The following is a 10,962-nucleotide window of genomic DNA, read 5'->3' as shown; positions in this document are numbered from 1 at the left end:
ACAAGTGGATTGAATATCCTTTGCTTTCGTCACCGGTGCTATTGAATCCGCATTTAGAAGAAAGAGCTCCGGGACTGAATTGCTTTGAGTGGGGCTTGCCCATTAATTAGATCACCTGAGTAAGCCAAGAAAGACGAAAGCGATGGATGTATGTGACAAAGAGAACTTATGAACATGAAAGCCAGCCTGTTCCCTAAATATTTTAGGAAGCGAAGAAGACAGAAAAAAGTTCGGTAATCTTCTCCCTTTGGTAGGCATTTACCCAAGGCACTGATATTATGAGTCTCTCGATTATACGTGAAATAGGGAGTTCAAGGTCTTATTCGTCTTTCTTGGCCTATGTGAATATGAGCCAATTCCGGAAAGTGAATAATTCACTATTGAAAGTGCAAGTCGACGTTCCTGATATGAAAGTGAAAGTGGAGTGAAATCTGGATATGAAGGTTCAAGTCCAGTTCCAATCTGGATATAAAAGTGCTGTTCAATCGTCGAAAGTGATCTCTCTTTTGTTGTTCTCTTTTAGTCCGCTTTTCTTTTTTCTTTCTTTGGAGTCGGGTTCTTAAGACAGGACTGGAAATCGGGTTTTCTGAATATCTCTCTTCCGGAGAAGTCAGTTTGTTCGAGATCGAAAGAGTGCCCTCGAGAGACTAGACTGATAGTAACAGTAGTGCGCCTTCAGTTGAGGAGAACTGTTCACAAGCAGTGGTTATGAGCTCTTTCTTGTGGAGGTTCAGAATAGGTAATTCCTTCACTTCAGTTGCACTAGTGGATTGAATAACCTTTTCTTTAGTTCTAACAAAGTGCATGTGTTGTTGGTTAATAAAAACACGAGTTTCGATAGGCTGGAGGAAAGATACTATAAGTAGGACAAAGAAAGACCCTATAAGAGACCGGAACTCAATACGATTCAACCAATCAAAATTGCTTTGCTAAAGATACCCGTTCCGCTGTTCCTTTACCGGCAACAACTATTGAATAACAACCTTCGCTTTGCTTTCGCATCGGATCTCGGCATTAGCAAATCTAAAAATAGAGTAGATCCCGGGGCGTACCTAATGGTTTCATTGATTTGAATGGATTGATCCGTTGTACCGTTGTAGGAATCCTCATCCGATGTACGAATCCCGTGGAGGAAGTGGGGAAACAAATCCAATTATTTGATTTTGATAGGAGCAGTGCCGGTATTGAGGGTTTCTCTATCTCTTCACTCATGAAGTTAATACAAGTGAGGATTGATTTCAGTTATTCATATAAGAAATAAGAGGAATAAATAATCTCGGGGAAGACAGGCTTTCTCGCTCTCGGCACATCTTCGCTAGGGATTCTTCTCTACCTTCTTGCGTTGAGATGCCATCAACTCTTTCCTGGGGAATCAGGTCAATACAATACTCTTGGAAAAGCAAGCTATAGCAGATCCTTGAGTATAGAGAAAAAGGAATGGAGTTTCATTAGCTCTCTGCGCACATCCAGTATAATACCTTTGCGAGCCCCTACGGAAAGGGGTGCCGTGTTCTCTTTACAATGGGGGGTGATCCTGGTTTCCAAAAGCTGCTGGTTGGTTGTATCTTTTTCTATTGGCAATCCCCAATCCGTTGCTTGTTCGTTACGAACAAAAGAAGCCGATACCAGTTCTGGTGTTTATCCAGCGGAGGCTCGTATCTCTTCCATGTGAGACCAGCGACCTCAGATCATCCCGGACTTATGTGCTGGAATAGCTTCGTTATGAGTTGAAGCAGCCTCAGCTACTATTCCTACTAAGGAGGAGTCGCCTTTTTCCCTCCCTTTTGCAATCCCATGTTGATGTAAGGAAGCTGCTTTAGAGTATTGGCAAAAAAAAACATTACATGCAGGTCCAGATCTCCTTGCGTTCGTTGGTGGTTGACTACCGGGAAAGGGCAGAATAGCAACAGTGAGGAAGCATACCACCCAAAGCAAGACGTGAAAACCTTCTTCGTATCCAAAAGCCCCTTTTAGTCTGTCTGGCCTTAGTATTTATGATACATAATCGCATCTTCTCCCCTTTCTCGTATCTCCACGGAAGTAAGTACTGGTATGATCGGAACTAGTATTTAGATATATGTGACCCTCTAGCGGTTTGACTCCGTTGATGGTATACGGAACTTCCTTCCTGCGAAAGGTCGAGTTCGTAAATCAAGCTTGTAGAAAAAGCGAGTACCGGTATTTGATGGTGATGGTGAGGATGACTAACCTCGCTCTTGCAACCATGAATATTTTCTAGATACTACGGGCATATACCTTCTTCCGAAGGGTCCCCGTCCTATCTTTTTCGCCTTCCGCTCTGGAATCGACTATTGGTGGGTTGTAACGTGAACCTATGGATCTCAATGAACAGCTTCGATACCACAAAAGGATGGGCAAGAAAGACAGCAGGTGTTGAGCCAAAGCCCTAGTTCATACACAATCATAATGTTGGTCAACCATCCGAACCGGGATTCCTGTTATTCATACGAAGGAACAAGAAAAGAAGAAGTATGGGATAAATGGTTTTTGAGTTGGGCATGATGAAAGCGGGTACAATGGCATTACTTAGAAGCTATTATGTCCTGTCTTGGCTTTAGCAATAAGCTTGTGCGACTGATGACTCCCTCCATCCCTGGCATCGCCAAGACTAATGGATAAGGTTTTGTCGCATCTTAATCGAACCGCATGCGGAGCTCAGCTCCTAAGAAAATAATAAGAAATATCTAGTTTTGTTTCATAAGTGGCGAGCCAAGGAATAAGAATACCGCCCCCTGATCTGTATTTCAAAAGCGGATTCAGCGCTGCAAGAAATAGAATTATGCATAGATTGACTTGTAAAGAAAGACGAACCGAACAGTGCTAAGCAAAGAAAAACTCTCTTATTTCTATGCTCGATTCAATCTCTACTCATCTGCTTTTAGTTCTACTTTCTGTATACGAAGTCCGAGCTTTTCGAGCTGCTCAGTTCTCGCTATGTCATTTCTTGGTTTTTAGTGCATTCACTCAATTCTCTGTGAAGTCCATGGACATGTTGTGGTTCATTGCAGAGAACAGCCATCACATGGATCAAGCTATAAGGAATCACCCGCGAGCGAGGGCAAGTCTCAATTACGGTAGGAATGGAATACACCAATCATAACTCTGGTCTGGTCCCTAGTTCCCTAAGTAGTTAGTGAAACTTCCAGCTGGACTGACTGGATTTAGAGCTTAATGCTCCTATCTTTGAACTAGAATCTTAGCGCTTATTTCATGAAGATAGCTACTTTAATTGATACAAGAATGCCTACTTTGGACCAATAGGATCTACTCCTACTTGAATGCCAATCCAATCTCTTTCCCAATAAGAATTCCTAATCCCTAAATCCAAGCAAGGCATGATTGTTAGTCAGGATAACCAGCTTACGTACCGCATTAAGAAGTACCGACTATGCTTTTTCCGCTTCTTGGTCAATAGGACCTACTTCTCTGGTAAAGTAACCTTCAAGACGGGTTTGGAAACTTAGGCATACAGCATAAAAAAGTTCAGAAACCTCCGTCTTTTGGTCCTATTTTATTCGATTCAATGTGGGAATGACTAAGACAAGTTAGGCGAAACAGATATGCATGCACCATAGAGGTTTATCCACCATAGGTTTGTACACAAGAATAGTAGTCACAGCGAGGGATACAAGCTTCTCATAGAGCCAAATTGAAATGGCAAGATAGAAATCTGCCGTTGGTGGAGATGGAAAGCTTTGTATATTCTACGCTCGCTTAGAGATGAATCATACTTGATCACTTGATTGACCCACTTGGTGCCATAGGGTTGCCTACTTTTGCGCTAAGGGATCTACCGCGGGCTGTGCCTAGCGGATCCCATACAGATCTATAACCTAGTCATTACTCAAAAGGTTTCTCGCTTGAATAGGCTGTAATAGATCCTTCGATAAGAAGAGGCCTAGCTGGCTTTATGGATCCTTCCTCGCAGAGATGAGAATGGAATCCAATAGAATCGAACATAGTCAAGTCAGCTCGAGGCAGAGGTATCCATCCTTAGGCCTGGACTCACGAGACCAGGTTGGGTGCGGAAAAGGTGATGAGAAGTGTTTGCATAGAATTTATGGGTGTTGGCTATTCCTTTCCTTGGCCATGGCCAGTAGAAAGAATGGAAACCTTGGCCAGTAGATGGAAAGGGTACGGGAATGGGGATAGGGAAAGTGTACCGTTTCTTGTTTTGGTATGGGTGCGTGCAACACTGATTATTGATCGAGGCTCGTAAAAGAAAGACTTGGGTTTGATAGATCTCCTAGACTAGAATCACTCCTTCCGGCATGCAAGACTTGAGTCGCCATCTCCATATCGGGGTCTGGGAAGCTCGTCTGTCTGTTTGGGGATTTCGATTTCCAATCTTAGGCTGTATGAAACAGAAGAATGAGAGAACTAGTTTCAAAGGATAGCGATAGCATTCCCGGAAAGTGAGCTTGACCCACGGATTCCAGAATGATGCAACAAGAAATGGTAGCTTTCTGTGTTCCTAGGTGGATGGGTAAAGGCATTCCTAAGATGAAGATGCGGATGAAGATGGGGCTGGGCTATTGGTAACACCATTCCAGGCTCTCCAATTCGAATAGATCAATGGCTTGGTCTAAGCTTCCCTTGGTTCTTCCGTTTCGAGAGGAGGGGTATCAGATTGTGCATAGGTTGGTGGGTCAGGCTCGGTGTGAATACCTTTTGTGAGTGACTCACCATTCCTGCTTGATCTGTCTCCTGCTCCAGCCCCTGCTCCTGCTAGAAGGGCTTACGACGAATAGATTGTTGGAATGGCTTTAAGTGAAAGGGAATCCGGCAGCTTATATAGCGCTAGTGAGAGGCCTCCTAGTCTATTTCGATGGACGTCTCCTAATCCTTCTTTTTCTATGGGTTCAGGAATGCCATGCCAATAACAGATAGAGCAGCTAATGGTCAAGCCAGAGGCAGCAGGTCTCATTCCAGACTCCACTCAGAATACCCGGCTCTTTTTCTAGACTCCACTAGGAAGACCTTGCTCTTTCACAGATACGGGGATCAGACATGGCTATCGCTTCGACAGCTTCTCCGGATGAAAAGACGCCGCCAATGGATGGAGTTGGAGGGACACGGAATCCTGGATATCTTGCCTTGGTTCCGACTCTAAACCGTTCTAAACAGATTCTTTCTGCATACTGATGTTGGCAGTTTATGCCTAGGTGATAGATGTATGTTGCTGGATTGGAAAGCTATACGATCCCTTTTATTCAATTATGACAGCTGAGAGGAATTTGGGATGGCCCCGCTAGAGTTTCCAAAATGAATCGAATTGAACCCTATTGTTTTTTCACTCTAAATTCCATAGTATCAATACAATAACCTTTGAGAAATTGTGAGAACGGGAAGATGCAATCATTTAGATGGTGAAAATAGCCGAGAGTTGAGCAACCCCTAAAAGCACTCACAATGAATGGTACCAGCGGATACCAACCAGATAGAAACATGCTGAGAAATCTCTGTTATAGCTGAAACTAATATACCAATCCTATCCGTGACCCTTTCCACATTCTTTTCTTAGTCACCTAACCTATGACTGCTTTTTCTTTTAAGCTTTAATAACCTTAACATTCGAATCTGCATCTGCTATTTCAGTTCTGTCTAAAGATACTATTCTTTGATCACTTGAAACATAGTAGAAAGCATCTAAAACAGATATTATTGTGGATTCCCTCTCCTTGTGGGCTGGACTCCTTTTTACATGGACAGACAGGAAAGTGGAATCTGAGGAATTAGCTGGAACAGACTCACCTTAGCTTTGAACGACTATATCCCCTCTTCTATCTACATATGGATATATATGGTCTTTAATAAAGGAAGATGATTTTAGCCGAGGACTAACACAGCTTCCATTTTGCAGCACATCTCTCAGTGGGAATAGCATCATCCATGACTTCAGGCACAGCTAGCTACGGGTAAGCACAAAAGGTAATGACGAGAGGGCCGTCCTATGTACCCTGAAAGAGAAACTATGTGATAGAAGCCCGCTTTCCCTCTCTTCTATCCCACCTAACCACTTCGGGTATCAGTGGCCTCGTGATCTCCATGAACAGAGATCACTACACAAAAACAACTATATGAAAAACTTGCTTGCTTCTTCGAATCTCGAAATAACAGAACATATAGAAAGTGTTTTTGTGATGAGACCATTCTCTTCGGGGAACCTATAGAAAGATTATCAGACGGCTTTCATGATATTATGCTTCCCTTGCCCGTGTGGAACATGTGTGAGCATTATGTTTTTTCCAACAAGTGATCCGACTGGAAGAAGTGTTATATGAGGACTTCGAGATCAAATAGAGAATCTGTCTCTCCATTCCTCGTGAGCCACTTATTTCTCCGAAATCAGAGATCAGAGTGATTTTCCTCCTTTTTCCCAAATAGTCGACGGTCTTACACCATTGGGATACTTCGGATAAACTGGAGTACATATATGAGAGACCGGTGCTAAAACCTTTTCTCGAGATATCTTCCAGATTCTTAGGGTCCTTGCTCCGGATCTCGCCCCCCCGGTGCGAAAGCAGTTGGTTCCGTAGTTTGAGAATTCTACTAATTCCAAGTATTCCATTATTATTATTAAATAAGAGAATATAAAAAGTAAAGAGGAGAAGACATAACCAGAAGAATTGTGAGAAATAAGTTAATTTATCAAGTTGAGGCATTTCGATTTGGATTTCAAATAAGAAAGAAAAAAAAGGATTTTGTGAAATTTAGGAGTCGTTCGAAAGCATCAAGAGGGAAGAACTCAGATAGAAAGGCAGGCGAAGTTGGCGGCCAACCTAATCCCCCCTCCCAGTTGTACCCTTGTGCATCCCCTTCGTAAACGATTTCCACTGGATCTGGAGATTCCCCGGGTCCCCCCGAATCGTCATCTTCGGACCCTGAATCATCATCCCACCTTTTACGCTTCCTCGAAGAAGACGGGCCTGCCTCGTTCGCCCCATCATTTGCTTTTGTGCTTTCAGGGGATCCCGTGGAATGAGCCTCCTGCTCTTCCGCAGGCGCATCGGGGTCGGGAGAATCTGGTTCACCGAGCTCGGCGCGGCGAAACCGCTTCGCCAGATTGGTGGCTGTTGCGACGAATTCGCTTCCATCTCCGGCTTCCGTATAATCAGAGAAGATTTGTTGAAGAGTATCTCCTCCCTCACTATTCCACAATATAAGACTTTCAGTGAACGATCGCGCAGACTCACCCTCCTCTAAAGGAAGAGGAGTGCCTACTTCGTTAAATATTCTTTCAACCTTGGAAGTCAACTCCGAAATCATGGCTTCGGGATGGGCGGCGTGCGCCATTTCCTGCTGGAGGTCTGGTAGTCCGCCAACGGGAGGTTGGTCTATGGGAAAGTCACCCTCGTTAGGAGCATTGGTCATGACGAGAACATTGAGATCCGCGACATTCTCATTCCCAAGATGAAAGGCTATTCCTTGAACTCCGAATAAGACAACTAATGCCATTATTAGTACTGGCAACGCAAGACCAAACGATGGGTATAGCAATGAACAAAAGAATGACACTTGGAAATAATGAACGAAGAATCATTGGAATTTCCCATCTTTTTCAGCTCTGCTCCCTAAAAAAAGGGGGGACTTTCTAAAGTGACTGGGTTTTTTACCCAAGAACCTGCTATTAAAGAGAAAGAGACAGACTAACAAGAAACAGCCTTTACTTATTCCTACCTGGGACTGAACACCTACACAATAGAGATTTGAAGAAGTAACAACATTGTTCTTTTTAAGTACAGTAAGATTTCGACAAAAAGAATGGGGGTCTTCCCCTCGCTTTGAGGGTCGCTTGAATTTGAGTTCGTTTGCTGGTCAGGATCGCCTCGAAAGCCGTTTGCGGGCGCATACGTTTTCTCGCTTCATTGTTATACGATTTTATTCAAACGAGATCCCTACCTACGACATAATTAGCGGGTCAGCCTGCCTTTAGCCTTGGAAGAACTATTTGGTTGGTACTTGATAATTTCTATCTGTGGCTACTCCGCGAGCCCTTGCAAAATGGGACTTCCCTAGCTATCAGTCTAAGAATGCTTCAACGAGAAAACAAGCTGTCACATGACATCGTCTACCAACTGAGCTATTTTCATCGCCATTGAAGCAAGTTTAACGCAAGCTCTACTCCCGGAAAGACATGAACTCGGTTCCCGTACTGGTCACATGCAATTAGAGCCTATCATCCGCAGATATGGGGCGTATGTCTTTACTATACGCATATTTTTATTCATCCGTGATAAATGAGTGCTTCTCAATCGTTCCAGTCCCATCCTTGCGTCTCTCTCCCGGTCATGCCGTCTTCTTCGAATCCTCCTTTACGATGGTGGTATTTTAGATAGCCTGAAAGGCCCCGTCAGCGATAGAAGCTATGGGTTTTTTACTTGCGGTAGACTGTACCTTTTTTATTTATTTCTTACCAAGACTCTCTTCTACGGAATTCCTGGCGTAAACCCCCGGAGGGCGTGCCCCGCAGGGCGTTTGTTCAACATAACAAGAGCAGAGCTTCAAATCAGCTCATTTTCTTTCTCATGTAAAAATGGGTACTCCGCTGCTTTGTTTTTTCCTGAGGATACCAACTTAACCGATGGAATGGAATGCATTCATCATCGGTATGGATTTGATACCAACTCCCTATCGTTCTTTCGTCTATTATGAGATTAAGACATTAACATGCGCCAGTAACATTAAGCATGATCGTATCCGGAGGAGCTAGATTGTAAAAAGATAAGGAAACCTTAGATGCTTCATGATTTTCTCTTTGGCTCGATTGCTTTATATTTGTCTTATTTTAGGAAGGCCTAAGAATGGAAGAGAATGAGAGATATTCATGTTATCGCGAGCCGCAGGAGACGACTAGTCATGTACAACCATTTCGATCGCTTTAGCGTGCTGTCTTCTTGTCTCTACTCGAGATCTATTCTATAATTTGACATGTGTGGCATGGGGGCCGGCGGTATTGTGTGTTGTTGAAACACTGGTAGCGAAAACTAGAGTGGAATGCTTGACGAAGACACTGGGGTTCCATGACGGCTACGCTGTAGACAGTGAGGGACGAAAGCTAGGGGATTTCCCAAAGTGGTCATACTCTCTTACTGAGTTATCAAACCTGCCTGCACCAGCCAACCTACCGCGACACTTGGTCGGTACGTGCTGTTTATCTCCACGCTATCTGTGACAGTTAGCACGCTCCTTTATTACAATCTGTGTATTATTCAACTTAATTAGATAAAGGCCTCTCATTATTTGTTTAAATCTTTGCTACTTACAGATGTGATTGGTGTCGGGAATCCTACCCAAACTTGGAAAAGAACTATTCTATTTGGCACTTGAGAAACCGATATAGGATTTAGGTCGTCCCGACCAGTAACAAAAGGGAAATTGGGCCCATTCACAAGAAATGAGAATTCTCGTTCGTATAGTATAAAAGAAGGAGGTCGGCACCGTGCTTTGGACAAATTGACTTTCTTCGCCATTCTCCTTTTTCATCTATATACACAATTCTACTTGATTTGCCCTTGAATAGTAAGCCCCGGAATTACTAAATTGTATGGTTGTTTTCCGCGTGGTGAGCAGGATCCAACCCATCGAGCGGTGGCCCTATCCAACGGTTGGTTCTTGTTATAATGGTTGGGGAGACCTTTGATTGTGAATACCAAGTGGAACAAGCGAGTAAAGAGGGAAGGCAGTCTAAGTTTCCAATCCAGTGTCCTAAGCGCCCTGCTTTCGTCTTGATTTATTGCATAGGTAGTGTGCAGCTGCTGCCCGTTTCAAACTTGTACTCCTCTGGTAGTGTAGTAAAGCCCATTAGAAGTGAGATTCGTTGATTCTATCAATAATCTTAAACTTAAACCTCGTGAAGCCCTACCCTAGGTAAAGGGCTTCTGCTACCAGACGGATTGAGTGAGGAAACGTATGCACGGCTTCACTATTTAGTAAGGGCAGCGGCTTTAGAGTAGGAAAGGGGTGTGGCCATAGTTTCCTGCACACCGAAGCTATTAGTGACCCGCTTTGGAGACTCATCCCAGGGAAAAGGTAGGAGCGCCAAAAGCATCTGTTGGTGGGTAATCAGCGGAGCAGCTTCTTTACACGCCGAAGTAGATATGTATGGTCAGGGGAAACCGACAAAGGAACCATAAGCTAGAATACTGGTATCAAGAGATGACAGGTACAACCCCATCTTCTATTCTGAAAGGAAAAAAGAAGAGGTGCACACGGCTAACTAATCTAAATAATGAGTGAGAAAAGACCTTCCTTCGTGGGCATTGACCGCTAAAGATGCCACTGCTTCTCAATCCGAGACAACAACTAACGCTTCTTTTGGTGTTACTACCCCAAACCCCAATCATTCTGTTCGCTCATACCACGTCTCAATAATCACTCCAATCTGACACCTGCGCCATGTTTCTCGATCAAAAATGAATGAACTTCTGGTTCAGAAACCAATCGTGTGGATACGTGGACACAATGGGATTATTCCTGCGAGTAAGAAGCGTTCACAATCGGGTAATTCGTACCTCCAGCTGTCTTTAAATAAATATCTCGCCTAGCAGGAACCTAAATCCCAACTAGATTAGATGGAAATGCGTATCATGTGAGGAATCAATCCTACACTCCTTTCTGGTTATTTGAAAGTCGTGCTAGCATTCTTTTTTATAAACAGGAATGGAAACAGAGCTTTAGCCTTACTTAGCTTTCTAAAGAGAAACAACTTATCTCCTTTCCTTTTTACAGGTGTACAGGACCCGAAGGGAGAAATAGACCCGCACCGGACGAGTTAAGCGCTAGGCGTTTTCTCGCTGGTTAGCGCATCCGTGTACCATGGACCCCATAACCCATTGTATGCCCTAAAGCCCTGAACCCCACTTTCTCCGCCTTTCGAAGGTCATACCACTAGTGTAGTACTGAAACGAGGATTGCGCCTAGCGTAGGACACCTAACTTG

At 43.8% G+C, this 10,962-nt stretch overlaps 1 pseudogene; it reads right to left on the bottom strand.

Moving 5' to 3' along the window:
- Positions 1-6,657: 6,657 nt before the first annotated feature.
- LOC147953882 (uncharacterized) lies at positions 6,658-9,744 on the bottom strand (annotated as a pseudogene).
- Positions 9,745-10,962: the final 1,218 nt, after the last annotated feature.

Source organism: Triticum urartu, unplaced genomic scaffold (genome assembly GCF_056163025.1).
Source record: "Triticum urartu cultivar PI428250 unplaced genomic scaffold, HENAU_Tu73 scaffold193, whole genome shotgun sequence".
Lineage (NCBI taxonomy): Eukaryota > Viridiplantae > Streptophyta > Magnoliopsida > Poales > Poaceae > Triticum > Triticum urartu.
The sequence above is the reverse complement of the archived record's forward strand: the minus strand, read 5'-3'. Positions and strand labels throughout refer to the sequence as shown.